This window comes from Melospiza melodia, unplaced genomic scaffold, assembly GCF_035770615.1.
Source record: "Melospiza melodia melodia isolate bMelMel2 unplaced genomic scaffold, bMelMel2.pri scaffold_45, whole genome shotgun sequence".
Taxonomy (NCBI): domain Eukaryota; kingdom Metazoa; phylum Chordata; class Aves; order Passeriformes; family Passerellidae; genus Melospiza; species Melospiza melodia.
Window position 1 is genome coordinate 2,900,299 of NW_026948772.1, and position 16,446 is coordinate 2,916,744.

At 57.4% G+C, this 16,446-nt stretch overlaps 1 long non-coding RNA gene across 1 annotated transcript; it reads right to left on the minus strand.

Annotated features, from left to right (window-relative positions):
* Positions 1 to 9,462: 9,462 nt before the first annotated feature.
* On the minus strand, positions 9,463 to 15,244 carry LOC134434669 (uncharacterized). The gene is made up of 3 exons (XR_010031900.1): positions 15,209 to 15,244; positions 9,740 to 9,799; positions 9,463 to 9,586 (listed from the first exon to the last, which is right to left on the minus strand). It is a non-coding gene; the product is annotated as an uncharacterized LOC134434669 (long non-coding RNA).
* Positions 15,245 to 16,446: the final 1,202 nt, after the last annotated feature.

Consider the following 16,446-nt stretch of genomic DNA (forward strand, 5'->3'; position numbering starts at 1 on the left):
CCAGGAACCCCTCACAACAGTTTATACCCAGCACTGAGTCCCCATTGCCATCACCCAGGGACTCTCAAACCCTCCCGGGACCCCCAAACCCCCTTGGGACCCCCAACATTCCCAGGATCTCCAACTCCCCCTCCCAGGCTCCACTGTCGGAATCAATGGGAGCAGTGTTGTCCTTTCTAGGAGACTTATAGTGGGACCCGACCATAGTGGGGGCCTTAAAGCGGCGATGGTAGAGAGAACCCCAAAAATCCACCCGGGGAGGCAAAACATCCCCTACAGGGGCTTGGAGTGGGGGTCCCATAAAAATGCCAATTAAAGCTGTCATGATCATCCCTTGAAAGGGGCTTGTGTGGCTGCGGCCCCACAAACACCCTAAAAAGGGAAGGAAAAAACACCCTTGGAGTGGTGGGATCCCCCCAAAAAAACCCTCAAAAGATAAAACCTCCACTTCAAAGGGGCCTCGAGGAGGGACAAGATCCCCTCCTTTGCTGGGGCCTCTCCCAGCCAGGAACTCTCCCGTTCGCTGCCCTCGGGGCAGCCCCTGAGTCTGTCCAAACACGGCAACTTCGCCGTGCTGAGCCCAGATCCAGAGTCCTGACTCCTGCACAGGGCACAGCAAATCCCCCGCTCGCTGCTGTGCACTGTCCCTGCTGAGGCTCAGACACTGCCGGGCACATTCCCTGCCTGCAGGATTCGTGCTCGACCCGAGCACTGCACTGATGGCTCCAGCATTGCTTTCCAACAAAACCAGGGCAAGGCAAACTGGGTGTAGCTCATGGTATTTTGCAGTGTCTAAAACTCGCTAAGTCACCAATCTGAGAGGTGAGATGCATTTGGAGTTCATGGCATGGAGAAGCAGTGCAACATGGAAAGGGGGAGCATAGGAATAAATAGAGGAAAACATCTCAGATTGTTCCTTTCCATTTTCATTTCACCTCTGGAAAGCTGTTTCAATTCCCCAGGAATCTTCTCCACAGTCCTGTCTGCCCTTTTCAAGAGCCTTTCCTGGAGAACGAGGCGCAGCTTCTGTCACAAGATGTGCCCCCAACTGCAGCTTCTCTTGGCTTTCCACACTGTGAGTGAAGCACGACTTCTGCAGCAAAGCAAGACAAATGTTTGGATTCCTTGGCAACTTGTTCTTACTTTTCCTTGTGGGCTGGGCAGTTGTGCCATTGCTGAATTTTTCATTGTGCCTGTTCTAACCCAAGAGAACAGGAGTTTTTTTTTGGGACTTGCTGGGGAATGCAAGCCTGACCGAATGCAGAGAGAATCTCCAGGACACTCTGGGAGCTCCCTGGGCTGGGCTCGGATACCCGCTGGGACTCTGCAGAGGGCTGGGCTCCAAGTGGGATCAGCAGCAGTGCAAAATACCTCTGGGCATCTCCATTTTCTGCTGCTCCAAGGAAGCAATGAAGGCAGTCAAGTTCTGTTTTTTCGTTCTCCTGGTGGATTTTTTCATTTGATTTGCCACTCCAGAGGCAATTTCTGTGATGGTCTCTGTAGGTTGATTCTATTTCAACAGCACCAGCAGCAGGGTGGTGTTTGAGTGCTGCAAAAGTGATCTGTGAGGCTTTCATTCCCCTCGACTTAGTGCTCAAGGACTTGTGAGCATTTCAGTCTCTGCTAATCATGATGCCTGTGACAAAAACACTGAGTTCACCATCACAAAAGCACAGTGGGCAGCAGTGATTGAAAGAGGGAAGTGCAGTTGTACTGATAAAATTCAGGTGGCAAGCACAAGAGGGCCAAGAGCAGCCATGATCTCCAATTGCCAAGGCAGAGGCAGCAGTAGCCTCCTGCTGTCAGCTCAGGGTGAGTGAAAGAGCGCTGAAAACCGCACTGGAACCCGATCCTTTCTTCCTCTGAGGGCTGGCTCAGGGCAGCACAGTCGGGCCCTGAGCAGTCAGGGCTGTGTGTGGGTGCTGGTTGCTCTGCTCCAGAATTGAGCTGGAAAAAGCCCTTGGGAGCCGAGGCAGGAGCAGGGGGGAAGGGGCCGGCGCTGCTGCTGCTCCTGGCCGGGAGCCCCGGCTGGGCCGGGCTGGCGCCCCCTGCGCTGCCATTGCTGCTGTGAAGAGGCAGAATCTGTGGAAGTTCAGCGAGTGTCTGGTAAGGACAGCCTGCGAGCCCCAGCCGCAGCCCAGAGAAGCCCCCCGGGCGCAGTGCTCAGTGTGCGGGGCTGGCAGCTGGGCCCCGGCCCGGTGCTGCACGCAGAGGCCCCGCGGGCTCTTCTCCAGGCTCCTGTGGGCCCGAGTCTTGGCTCCTTTTTCTCCTGCCAGGGAGATGTGCTGTGTCTCCATCCCCTTGTGTTCCCGGATCGCTCGCTACCTGCTCCGGCTGCTCAGCACACAGGAGCCACGCTGGGAGCTGCCTGCCCTGGCGTTCCTTGTGGAGGTGAGCCTGATGGCCAGCGCTGCACTGGCTGAGCTGCCTCCCAGCTCTCTGCCCTCTTGGAGCCGCAGCTGCTTGGCACAGTGCCCGCACCCTGTGCTGCTGCCTTGGCCCAGCCCTGTGCGGCTCCGGCCTCCTGCCGGCCGGCTCCCTGTCACTGCCCTGTGCCTTTCAGGTCCTCGAGTGCCTGGACTTGGGTGAACGTGGTGCTAAAAGAGTCCTGCAAATCTTGTCAAGGCAGCTGCAGAGCGAGTGCAGGGAGAGGCGTCGCCTGGCACTCAGGGCCCTTCTAGAACTCATTGAGGAGCCCTCCATGGTGAGAAGGGGGCAGCAGCTGAGGCTGAGCTGGGGAATACAGTCGCTTGGGCTTGGCAGGGCTTTGAGTGCTGGGGCAGCTGCTCCCAGCTCTTCTGCCTCCCAGTTCATCTGCCCGAGTGCTTCGGGACAGGCCTTTGGCCTCTGGGCCTTGTGGCAGCAGGATGGCGTTTCACAAACTTGTGCTCCTCACAGACCAAAAAAATGTGGAGCCTGACTGAAAGCCTTGTGGAATTCCTGTGGGATGCAGATGGAGAGAGAGTTTTCATGACAGTCATGCTCCTCAGCTTTATCATTTTGGACAATGACATGCTGATGCCTGGTCCCATCACCATGCAGCTGCTTGAGGCACTCCTGCCACTCATTGACCACGTAAGGCTCACTGCTCCCAGCCACGGCCACTGGGTGCTGTCCGGACACTTTGTGCCCTGTGGATTTGCAGGCCTGTGCCAAGCTGAGCCCTGTGCAGCCAATGCTGAGGTCTTTTGTTCTTCCTTCCATACAGAACAATTGGCAGGTTCAGCTGATCTCCATACTGCTCTTCCGAACATTGCTGACTCTTCCACAGGAAAAGGAAAAAAAGGCCCTGAAGACACCCCTGCGCAAGAGCCTGCTGCCCCTCTTCTTCCACTGCCATGATGAGAAGCGGCTTGTGGCACAGGTGAGGACTCGTGGGCTGCTGCTGTCCCCCTGGCATGGGGCTCGGCTGTCTCCTGCCCTGTGCCTGCTGGACTGCAGCCTCCTCCAGGCCATGGCACAGGGACGCGGGTCCTGCGCCCTGCGCTGTGGGGCCATCTCCGCATCTCTGCTGCTCTCCAGGCTTCTCAGGAAACGCTGCTTGGTGTGGCCGAGTTCCTGAAGAGAAGGGATCTTGAAAGACTGGTGAAAAGGCAGAATCTGTGGAAGTTCAGCGAGTGTCTGGTAAGGACAGCCTGCGAGCCCCAGCCTCAGCCCGGAGAAGCCCCCCGAGCGCGGTGCTAAGTGTGTGGGGCTGGCAGCTGTGCCCCGGCCCGGTGCTGCACGCAGAGGCCGCGCGGGCTCTTCTCCAGGCTCCCATGGGCCCGAGCCGGGTGCCCATGGAGCCCCGGCCCGGTGGGGCAGCGGGCCGGCACCGCGGCTCCCCGGGCAGCAGCCGGCCCTCTGCCCCTTCCCCTCGGGAGCCCTTGGCCAGCGGCTGCTGGCCGCGCCTCAGGGCTGTGCGGGCAGGGGGGGCCGGGGCTGGGCGCAGGCAGCGCCGGGCCCAGGGGCTGAGCCCGCACCAACCCTTCCCTCCTGCCGCTCTCTGCAGCTGGCAGAGGACAGAAGCCGAGCGGCCGAGCACCTGCGCCGGGCCCTGCGCTACCTGCAGAGCCCACAGGAGCCCCTGCGAGAGGTGGCCATCAGGTTCATGGGTGAGCCACAAGCCCGGGCTGCCCTTCCCCTCCCCGGCCCGGCGCAGCTCGGCCCCAGCCCCAGCCTGCTGCCCCGGCAGCGCCAGCCGTGCCCTGGGGCGCCGTGGAGCCCCGCCTGGCCCGGGCATTGCTGCTGCCGCCCTCTGGCAGCCGTGCCCTGGGGCGGCAGCGTGCGGACAGGGCCGGGCTGAGCTCTGCCCGGCCAGCAGCCCGGGTGGCCACAGCGCCGGCAGTGCCGCTGGCAGGGAGCTGTGCCGCTGGGGCCGTGACAGGCTCTGTGTTCACAGGCATGGCCGGGCGGCGCCTGAGGGGGCAGCAGCAGGAGCTGCAGCTGATCTGCACTGGTGAGTGAGGGCAGCGGGCTGACAGCGGGGGCTGCCGGGGGAGCTGCAACCCCTGCCCCGGCTGCAGAGGGCTCTGCTCCTTGTGCGGACATGGGGCGGCGTGGGCAGAGCACACAGAGATTTCAGGGCCACCTTGGGGATCCGTGGCCAGCAGCTTCGGGCCGGTGCCCTTGGTCCCTGCTCCCTCCTGGCCATGGCTAGAGCTGGCTGGGATGGCCCTGGCAGGGGGCTCTCCTCGGCTCCCCGCAGATCCGGGATCTGACCGTGGCTCTGTCCCCCTCTCTTGCAGCCCTTTAACCGCTGGTAATGGACATCAGCATTGCCGTGTCAGACGTGGCGCTAGAAACACTGTATGGCCTCCAGGCACTGCAGAGGGAGCGATATTCCCTCTTCCAGAGGCTGCAAGATCAGCTCCGCAGGACATGGAGGACACGGCCTCGTCTGTCGGGGCTCAGCTGGCTGCGCTGCTGCAGCTCTGCAGAGAGCTGATGCCAGAGGCTCTGTCTGCTGGGGCCACCTGAGCCAGCGGGAATTTTCCATTTCTTTAAGATTGTTCTTTTCTTCTTTTTGTTTTTTTTTTTTCTTTAGTATATGAATATAGAGTGTGTTATAATACACAGACTCCCAGGAGCTTGCTTTTGCTACCCAGGGTCTGCAGGGCATAGGGGAAGAAAGGGAGAAAGGTACCTTGGCTCAGCCAGCTGCCCAGGCATACAGTGGTCAAGGGAAAATGGCCTGAAGCCCCTTGGCCTGTGGTGGTACTGCTGAAGCCTTTGTGCTGCCCACAGAGCGGCTGGGCAGGGGCCGGGGCTGCGGGGATCCCTGCCAGAGCGGTGCCCGGAGATGGCCACAAGCCCTGTGCCAGGCAGGAACCACCCTCTCTATCCTCCTGCCCGTGTGCTGCTGGCTGCCTTGCTGAGGGCTCCCAGGTGCCTCTGGATGGGGCTGCTCTGGAGCTGCTGTGGGGCTGCAGCGCTGCTGCCGGGCAGCTTGGCCGGGCTGGGGCAGAGCCTGAGGGGCTGGGGCGCTGGCAGGCTCTGAGCAATGGGCTGTCAGAGGCCACAAGCAGCCCCCCGGCAGCCGCCTTGTTCCTGCCAGAGCTGACTTGCAAGAGGGATCCTGGGCACTCTGGAACTAACAGCATCAGTGTTGTTGGAAACTCAAATGCAGGGAAATCTCAGACCTTTGGTCTTGTCAGCAAAGCTTAGAATTAAACACAGGATTTGATCGGAGACCTTGGAAAGGGGTTCCAAATTTAGGTGGCAGAAGCGAGAATGCAGATTCATAGTATAAAATAGAGACACCTTAAACTAAGTGGAGGAAAGTTTAGCATTTTAGTGTTTAAGGGATAGAAAAAATTAAAGTAAATTGATTGCTGCTTGAATAATGACCTAGTCATGCTTCTCATTTCTAACATTATAGTACCCTTTACTGTATAGTACTCTGCCCAGGGGCAGAGTCCCGCGCCGAGCCTTCCCTGCCGGCGCTCCCCGCAGTGCTGCAGGACGAGAGCCGAGCGGCCGAGCACCTGCGCTGGGCCGTGCCGCACCTGCAGAGCCCACAGAGGCCCCTACGAGAGGCGGCCGTCAGGTCCATGGGTGAGCCGGCAGCCCCGCGCCCCTCGCTGCCCCCGGCCCGGCTGCTGCCCCGGCTACAGCGGGAGCCGCGCCCGGACCGCTGCAGCCCCGCCCGCCCTGGGCATTGCTGCCGCCGCCCTCCCGCAGCCGTGCCCTCTGGATGGGGCGGCAGCGTGCGGCAGGGCCCGGCAGCAGCCCTGCCCGCCAGGAGGGCGTGCGGCCGCAGGGCTGGCAGAGCCCGTGTCGGGCAGCTGTGCCGCCTGGCGCCGCCACAAGCTCTGTCTTGCCAGGGGTGGCCGGAGTGCTCGTGATGGGGCAGCAGGAGGAGCTCCGGGTCCTCACTGAGGGTGAGTCAGGGCAGCCGCGTGGCAGCGAGCACCGCCGGGGGCAGCTGCACATCCCGGCTCCGCAGCTACAATCCGTGCCCGGGCTGCGCAGGGCTCTGCTGCCTGTGCGGACCAGGGGTGGCAGGGGCACAGCCCGGAGAACTTTCAGGAACACATGGGGGATCCGTGGCCAGCACCTTCTGGCCGAAGCCCTTGTCTCCTGCTCCCTCCTGGCCATGGCAAGAGCTGGCTCTGATGGCCCTGGCAGGAGGCTTTCCTTTGATTCCCTCAATCTGGCCTCTGACCTTGGCTCTGTTCCACTCTTCCAGCTCCTCAAGCCCTGAAGGAAGATGAGAATCCATCATGCATGAGCAAACTGCTTTAGATGACCTTTGAAAGAAGACGTTCACGACTTTGTTCATCAGCTGGATGAGATGTACCAGCGTCCATCGGCGATTTCCAGTGCCCATTGAAGATGGGAGCACCTGCAGAGCAGAAGTGACCAGCTGGAGCTCCACGCACGGCTCTGGCTGCTCACAGCTGAGCCTGTGTGAAGCTCCAGCAGCTCCTGCCATCTCTCTCCCTGTTGGCACCTCCCTCCCTGCAGCCCTCAGACCCTGCCCATCCCCTTTTCTGCCTCCCAGCTCAGCCCTTACCTTTGCTTCCCCTTAATAAACTGTTTGTGTTTTTCACTTGACCCGTGTCTCCGTGGAGCTGGAGCGGCGCAAAACCTGAGCCCGGGGACACGCAAGGCCCTGCTGCCCTTCTCCTGCCTGCTGTGTTCCGGGCACGGACAGAGAGGAACAAGGGCAGCTCAGGCTGCACAGGTGCCTGTCCCGCTGCTCCAGGGGCCATTTCCAGCCAATCAGAGCGTTTGTCGCTGATGACTCATCAGTTGCCAGGAGCGGAATTTGGGGCGGGGGGAGGTGACCCCGGCGATGGGGATGGGGCGTGCGGGGGCAGCCGGGGCCGCACTGGTGGCACTGGGGGTGCTCGGAGCCCCCCCGGCCGCGGGGGGAGGGGAGGGCGCGGTGAGAAGGGGGCAGGGCCCCAAATTAACCCAAAGGGGGGTCGGGACCCCCAAAGGGAGCAGGAGGCTCCTGGAACCCACAAAACCAAGCACGGGGGAGGGGACTGGGGACTGGGGGAACGATGGGGAAGGGGCGGGAGCGCGGAGGGAAGATGGGGATGGGACCCCCAAACAGGATCAAGCCAACTTGTTGTGGCTGCCTTCAGACGTGCATGGCAGCCAAAGGCAGCCAAAGCTTTTTCCCAGTCCGTGTGACCCCAGTCTGTGCAATCCCAGTCTGTGCAATCCCAGTCCATAAAATCTCAACCCAGTTTATCCCAGTCCTGATCCGTATGGTCTCACTCCATATGGTCCAAGCCGATATTTGATCCCTGACCACTTGATCAGTTTGTGTGGTCCCAGTCCACTGGATCTCAGTCCATACAGTCCCAGTCCATACTTGATCCCACTCCAGCCTATCCCAGTCTGGAGGTTTCTGATCCACAGGATCCCAGTGCACGTGATCCTCGGCCATGTGATCCCAGTCCATTTTATCCCATTATGTGTGGTCCTGATCCATATGGTCCCACTCTGTGCTGTCCAAACCCACAGGATCCCAGTCCATATTTGATCCCAGTCCATATTTGATCCCAACCCATACTTGATCCCAGTCTGTGGTCCTGCACACACTCCCAGTGTGTGGAATTCCAGTTCCAAGCCAGGAAAAAATGTTCCTGCCCTTGAACTTCCTTCCTATCCTCTCAACAAATTACAATAAATTAAAAATCAATAAATTATAATTAAAATGAAATACATTAGAATAAAAATAAAATATAAAAATGAAATATAATTTCCACTCTTCCTTACAATACTCCAATAATGACTCAAGCCAAAACAACAGTAAACTATTAATATAACATTACCAAAGAAAAAAAACAAATTACATACAAAGAAATACCTTTTGTAAGTTTTAACTCAGTAACCAATATACTTTAGATAAAAAATATCTAAAAAACTAACATAGAATCTAACACATCTAAGTCAAAAAAATTCCTATTACAAATATACTAAACACAAACCCAAACACCACTGTAATTTCTCAGAAATTTTAACCAACAATTAAACTTTAATAATTCCCTTAAGTACTCTAAAACAAATAAAATTACTTTTAAAAAATTTAATTGTGGGTGAGTGGCTTTATTTGGATATTGGTTTTTGGATTGCTTGGGTTAGATTTTAAAAAAGGGATTTTAATAGTAATTAAATCAGCTGAGAAGGCGTCACTCTGCAAACAGAACTTACAGAAAATAGGACAGAATCAGTAACTCTGAAAGTTTTATTTGCAGTCAAATACATCCCACACACCCAGCCCCACACAATCCCCATCCCACTGCTCAAAATTGGGGCCAAACCAAAAGGAGAAGCAGCCAGGTGTGTTCCCAACATGGATCACAGGGAATGTGAGTGACCAGGGCTGTGCCCAAGGTGCCTCCTCCAGTGGGGGATGGAGCTGGAGCAGCGCACGAAGCTCTGCCCGCACTCGGGGCACTCGCAGGGCTTCCCTTATCCGTGCCTCCGTTGGTGTTTGGCCAAGGTAGAGCTGCTGGAGAAGCTCTTCCCACACTGGGGACACTCGCAGGGCCTCTCCCCTGAGTGGATGCTGCGGTGGGTGAAGAGGGTGGAGTTGTGCTGGAATCCCTTCCCGCAGTCAGGGCATTGGAAGGGCCTCTCCTCTCTGTGACTCTGATAGTGCTGGAGGACACGGGAGCTGGTTGGAAACCCCTTCCCACACTTGGAACACTCATAGGGCCTCTCCCCAGTGTGGGTCCTCTGGTGGCTGATCAGGCTGGAGCTCCAGCTGAAGCTCTTCCCACACTCCCCACACTCATAGGGTCTCTCCCCAGTGTGGGTCCTCTCTTGCCTGTTAAGCTCAGAGTTCCTCCTGAAGCTCTTCCCACACTCCAAGCAGGAGTGTGGGGCTTCTCCCCATCATGGAGCTGCTCATGGAGCACCAGCTCTGAGCTCTGGCTCCATCTCCGGCCGCCTTCCTGGCCCAGGTTGGCTCTTTCCCCCTCAGATCCCAGCCAGCTGCGTTTGAAGCCCCTCCTCGTGCGGCATCTCCGGGGCTTTTCCTCCCCGTTGGCTTCCTGCGCCGTGGAGCCGCTCAAAACGGCCTCTTCCACCAGGTTCTGCCGCGGGCATTTGTCCTCCCTGCTCTCCATGCTCAGCTCCTGCTCTGGGGGAGGAAGGACAAGGACAGGATGGGATTTGCCTCCGTGCCACAGCCAAGGGCAAGGAGATCCCCCCAGGGCTGAGCTGCAGCCGGGGCCGTGCCAAGCTGGGAGATGGAGCAGCACAGAGGGGAAAGAGGCACTGACTTCCTCCTCACCTGCATCAGTGTCCTGGGGCATCTTCCTCTTCCTCGCAGCCTTCCTCACAATGGGAAATCCTGGTTTGTGGAAAATAAGGGATGAGCACGTTTCTAGGAGTGTCAGGGGGTAGGATGTTCAGGACGGACGGAGACGAGAGATCTCTGCAGCCAGGTCGTGGAACTTGCGGTTTATTGCAAAGGGCCTGGGTGCAGGGCCCTGCTGGGAGCTGCCAGCCACGGCTCAGAGCAGGCCCCAGAGAAGAGAGGGGCAGAGAGGATGAGAGGGTGAGAGAGTAAGAGGGGAAGAGCATAAGAGAGTAAGGTTCCTGTTACAATACAATAAATCTTGTTCTCTGTTGAATATTCTATTTCTCAGGAACCAATCTAGTACAAGATACAAATGCTATAGCATTTACATACAGCCTATAAAAATCATTGCATCACCATACTATGTTACATTTTAAACCCTAAATACTACTCTTTGGACCCCTTCTGCTGAGCTAGTAGGGTCTGCTCTGACCCTGGGACCTGTCTGCAAGCAGAGGGAATTGTTTCATCAAAAGGGGATTACCTTCAGTCAGGCCACACCATTGCTTTCCAACTGTTCACTAACTAAGGTATCTAAAAGCTTGCTTCCATTCCACTCTTGCTTCTCCTTTCTATATTCTCAAAATTATTTGCCAGACAATCATATTTATAAGGCTTCCTTGTTTCATCTTCCCCAACACACGTTGAGTTTGAAGGTCCCTCTGCCTGTGTCCATCACTACAAGTCACAGGACACCTGAGCTCCAGAAAAAACTCTCAAACACCAAGATTAGGCCCTGAAAAAGCCTCCCAGGAGTTCCCCATCTCTGGTCCCTCCCCTTTGGTGTTCGGGGGTTCCCCCTGTCCCAGCTGCTGGGGTCACGCTTGGATTCGGGGTCCCCCTTGTGCTCGGTGCCCGCCCTGCCCAGGCTGCTGGCAGTCCCAGCAATGCCAAAAGCTCCCCCCTCTTCGCTCTCCCCATTCCGGGATGCCGCGGCTGTTTGGGCTCCCGGGCTCCCTTCTCCCCTCGTTCTCTGCTCTGGGCTGCAGCGGCTCCAAGGAGTCCCCCCTGCCCCTCTCCAGGCTCTTGAGGCTCCCGCCCATGGCGGCGCTCCCCCCTCTCTGGGCTCCCCACTTTGGGCTCCTGGGGCACACAGGGCTCTGCTGCTCCAGGCTGCCCCTGCCGGCAGCCGCCACCGCCACCCCCCGATGTCCCCCAAGGGGCCTTTTCCGCTCAGCCTTGGACTGCTTCATTCTCCAAACATCCCCCCAAAAACCCAACCCAGGGACCCCCCGGGATATCTGGGCCGAACTCCCCCTCCCCGCTCACCTGCGCGATGGGGGGGGGGGGGGGCGATGATCCCACAGGTGGGGGCTGCGAATTCAGGCCAGGCTCGGAGCGACCGCGTGCTTCCCTCAGCTCAGCCTTGATCCGCCTTTGCCCCTCCTCCCCTTCCCGCTCCTCTGTGTTACCTCCACCTACTTCTCCTCTTCCGTCCCTCCCCTTCCATCCCTTCTCCTCCCCCTCCCTCCTAACCCCACCTCCTCCTCCCCCTTCATCCCTACCCTTCCCTCCCTCCTCCTCCTCCCCCAGCAGCAGCCACACCCTCGGTGCCCATTCCCGTAGCCCTCACAGCCCGCGGCAGGAGCGGGGATGGAGCCGGGACAGGTCGGGATGGGCAGCGCGGGGCTCTCGGCTGCTCCCAGCCGCTGCGGGCGGGGGGAGCCCGGCCCAGGCCAAAGGAGAGGCAAACTGGGCAAACTGGGGGCTGCACATCCCAACTGGGCCTTGCTGGGGACCCTGCCTGGCCACTGCCAGCCCTTGGGGCTCCTCTTGGCACATCCGCCAGGGGGGAACGCACACAGGGCTGGGGGATCCCAGCAGTGGCAGCACTGCCAGGGACTGGGCTGCGCTGGGTTCCTACTGGGAGTGACTGGGGCTGTGCTGGCTTTGTACTGACATCATACTGGGATCATACTGGGAGTGACTGGGACTGTGCTGGCTTTGTACTGACATCATACTGGGATTGTACTGGGAGTGACTGGGATGGTACTGGGTTTGTATGGACATCATACTGGAATCATACTGCCATACCAGGGCAGATTGTGATCACGCTGATGGAGACTGGGATCATGCTGGGATCATACTGGGAGTGAGCAGGAGCCAGCGGTGAGCAAATGAGACCATGTTATGGGCAAATGGGATATACTGGGAGTAACGGGATTATGCTGAGGGTGACTGGGAGCAGCTGTGAGCAACTGGGAACACGCTAGGAGCAACTGGGACGAACTGGGAGTGACTGGGTGCATGCTGGGGGTGATTGGAAACTGCTGGGCTTATACTGGGATGAACTGGAATCATGCTGGAGGTGACTGGGATCATACTGGCAGCAAGTGCCACTACACTGAGGTTGACTGGGAGTGCTTGGGAGCAAATGGGATCATACTGGAAGGAACTGGAAAGATGCTGGAGGGAACTGGGGTACACTGGGACATGCTGGGAACGACTGGTACAAAAGTGAGTGGGAGAGGAACGTGAACCATGTAGAGCAAAACTGGTTTATTCTGGCAGGGACTGGGAGCACACTGGGGCCATATTTGCATCATACTGGGAGGGACTGGACTAATACTGGGAGGATCTGAGAGCGACTGGGAACACACCCTGCACATCATCCCCCATACTGGGCCTGACTGGGAGCAACTGGGAGCAAATGGCATCATACTGGGACTGACTGGGCTGATCTAGGAAGCAACTGGAACCATGCTGGAAGCAGCTGGGACCATACTGGGAGAGATTGGAAGCAACTGGGATTATACTGGGACCACACTGGGAGGGCTGGCATGTGACTGGGATCAAACTGGAGCTTACTGGGATCATATTGGGGTTGAAAGGGAGCAACTGGGATCACACTTTGGGCTACTGGGAGCAACTGAGAGAAACTGGGATGATGCTGCAAGCAAACTGGAGGAACTGGGAAGGACTGGATGCATGCTGGAGGCAACTGGGATACAATGGGCATGACTGGGGGATCATACTGGGAGAACTGACACCTTACTGGGGCCACTGGCAGTGCCTGGAAATGGCTACAGACATGCTGGGGACAACTGGGATATACTGGGAGTGCTGTAACCACACTGGGGGGACTGGAATCACACTGGGAACAACTGGGACCATGCTGGGGAGATCTGGGATCACACTGGGGGCAACTGGGAGTGTGTGGGACCATACTGGGGGGACTGGGATCATCTGGGGAGTGACTGGGACTAGAGCAGGGGCAACTGGGTCCAACTGGGACCATACTGGGAGTGTCTGTAACCATAGGGGAGTGATGGCACCACACTGGGAACAACTGGACCCATGCTGGGAGCAACTGGGATGACACTGGGGGCACTGGCATCAAACTGGGAGTGGCTACAATCATACTGGGATTATACTGGGTGTGAATGGAACCTGACTGGGGCTTGCTGGGGGCTACTGGGCCATGTTGGGAGGAAAATGGGACACACTGGGAGCAACTGGAAGGAACTGGAACCGTGCTGAGAGGACTGAGACTATAACTGGGGCAACTGGGATCATACTGGGAGAAACTGGGGCCACCCTTTGAGCAACAGATGGAAACTGGGATTATGCTAGAGGAAACTGGGAGTAACTGGGCAAGACTGGGATCATTCTGAGGTAACTAAAACAAACTGGGAGTGTCTCTAACCATCCTGGGGGGACTGGAACCACACTGGGAACAGCTGGCATCATGCTGGGAGCAACTGGGATGATGCTGGGGGAAACTGAATCTACCCTGGAGGCAACTGGGCACGACTGGGACCCTGCTGGGAGGGACTGGGAGTATTCTTGGGGTAACTGGGATCATAATGGGAGGAACTGGGAACAACCGGAATTATGCTGGGAGCAACTGGGATCACACTGGGATCACAGTGAGAGCAGCTGAGTCCATGCTGGGTTACACTGGGATCACATTGAGAGCGACTGGAATCATACTGGGATGGACTGGAAGTGGCTGGTTTTGTGTATTTTGGGGGATTCTATTGGCAGTTTGAGGGGGAGTTTTTCTGGGGGTGTTTGGGGGTTTATTGAATTTTTTTGTGGCTTGTTTTGAATTTTGGGGGTTTTACTGGGATTTTTTGGGGATTTTTTGGATTCTCAGAAATTCTGGGGGTTTTATTGGGATTTTTAGGAGATTTTGGGGCATTTTATTGGAATCGTGGTCGCATTTAGTGGGATTCGTTGGGGATTTGGGTTTTTCTGGGATTTTTGGTGGGATATGGGGGGGGGGGGGTTTTGGTGTGGCCAGGATGTTTTTTGATCTTGGCGGAAATTTTGTGGGACATTTATGGTTTTGGGGCCATTTTGGGGGGATTTGTGGAGTTTAATCAGGATTTTTGGGGTTATTGGGATTTCAAAGGATTTTGTGGGCTGTTATTGGGATTCTAAGGTGGCATTTTGAGAGATTTAATCAGGATTTTGTGGGTTTTATTGGGACTTTAAGGACTTTTAAGGAGATTTTGGTGCCTCTGAGCCCTTCCCCTCACCCAGGCAATGTCCCAAAGTCCCCCTAAAATTCCACTAAAATCCCACAGAATCCCCCAAAATTACAAGAAAACCCTCAAAAACCCCACAGAATCTCCGAAAATCCCAGTGGAACTCACCAAAATTATAAAAAACTCCCAAAAATTTCAGTAAATCCCACCTCCCAAGAAACCCCTCACAATGCCAATTAAATGCCCTAAAATCCAAAACCCCCCAAATCACGTAGCTCTCACCAAAACCCAGTAATTCTCCCCGAAAAGCTCCAATAATTCCTCCTAAACTCACAATAAAATCCCCCAAAGCCCAAAAAAGCCTCCCCAAAAACCCTCTCAAAACCAAAAATCCCCCAAAATCCCCCAGAAGCCCCCCAGGCTCAGTGGGGCCGTCCTGGATCAGGGGCACCGGCCGGTGGAACAGGAGCCACTTCAGGGGGCCCTCGGAGCTCTTTGGGGAGGGGGCACCATGGGAGACCCCCCAAAAACCGGGGGGGGGGGAAACAATTGCTGTGCCCCCTCCCCCCGAAACCCCCAGGCCCCGGTTCAGGGTGGGCCTGGGACCCCCAAATCTTCCCCCAGGACCCGTCGAGGAACCCCAAACCTCCCAGAGCTCCCCCAGTGTTGGCCCACAACCACCCTGGACCCCAAAAACCTCCCCAGGACTCTCAGACCCCCCCATTTCCCCACAGAATTCACCCCAGACCCCCTGAGACCCCCCCCAAATCCATCAGACTGTCCCACATCCCCCTCAGACCCCTCAATCTCCCCCAAACCCTATGAAATGTCCTCGAACTCCCCAAATTTCTCCCCGGACCAACCTCAGAACGCCCAGATGCACTCACAACCCGCCCCCAGTTCCTCTCACAATCCCCCAAAATGCCCTCAGACCCTCCCAGTTCCCCTCAGATCGCCCTAAACCCACCAGAGAATGTGCCAGACTCGCTCAAGCTTCCCCCCCGCCGCCACCGCGTGCACAGGCTCCCCCAGCCAATAGCGGCGCGCCCCGCCGAACTAATCAATCGCCGCCCTGCACGTACCCGAACGAACCAGTCACGGCGCGGCTCCCCTCAGCTACGCCCGCCTCCCCCGCGCCGCCCCAGCCAATCAGAGGCGAGCCGGAAGCGGCGCCCCCTCCCCCGCCGCCGCCGGGACCCGCCGGGCTCGGGACAGGAGCGGGAGGGGCCTGAGAGGGGATCGGGGGGGGCGGGGAAGGGTCCGGGCGGTCTGGGGGGGCTTTGGGGAGGGGTCCTGGGGTTTCGGGGGATCTGAAGAGGGGTCCTGGGGCATTGTGGGGGGACCTGGGGGATGCGGATGGTTTCTAAAAGGTGTCTCGCGGGGGGGGGGTCGTGGGAGCGTCTGGAGGGGTTTTGGGGAGGGGTCGTAGGAAGGTCTTGGGAGGGTCTGGGGGTGTTGGGATGGTCCTGGGGGGAGTTTGGGGGGGTCTCTGGGGGGTGCTGTGGGTGTCCTGGGAGGGTTTTGGAGGTTTTGGGCAGGGGCTCTGGGGGCTCTGGCAGTGTGATGAACAGGGCCAGGAGAGCAGCTCCTTTCAAAAGGCCTTTATTAAAGACAGCTCTGGGTGCGGAACCCGAGGGGTCGCGCACGGCGCCGCTGCTCCCACAGGACCGCGCTGAGCGGCAGCAGCAGGAGGAGGAGGAGGAGCAGCGCAGCTTTGTCTCTCGGCACAGCCGGGGCTTCCGTCCTCACCAGAGTCCTTAGGAAGGCAACGTTGGCTCGGAGCTTAGGGGGATCCTCCAAGCTGAGCACTATTAAAATTATGATGGCAGGGCGGAATCCGGCTCTGGTCAAGGGTGGGTGATTTAGTGCGGTTCTGCTGGGTTAAAGTCATTGTTTATGTGCTGGTTTGTTGTTCTGAGAGGGTTCATGGAGTTCCCACAGCCTCTCATTTAAATTGTCTGGGACGGGAAGGGATTACAAATCCCGGCTGAGACGGAAAGGGGCACAAATACAAAGTGTGACGGAGAGAGATACAAATACAGGGTGAAATGGTAACACTGAACAGCGGCAACTAAAGGCAAGTCCTAGAACTGTAACATTCAATGTTTAACAGCAGACCAACACTTCAAATTCAGACCCTATCAACTTCATTAACATCAACTAGCAATTACTGCTCTGAAAAAGAGCTCTCATCTCCAGGGTTTC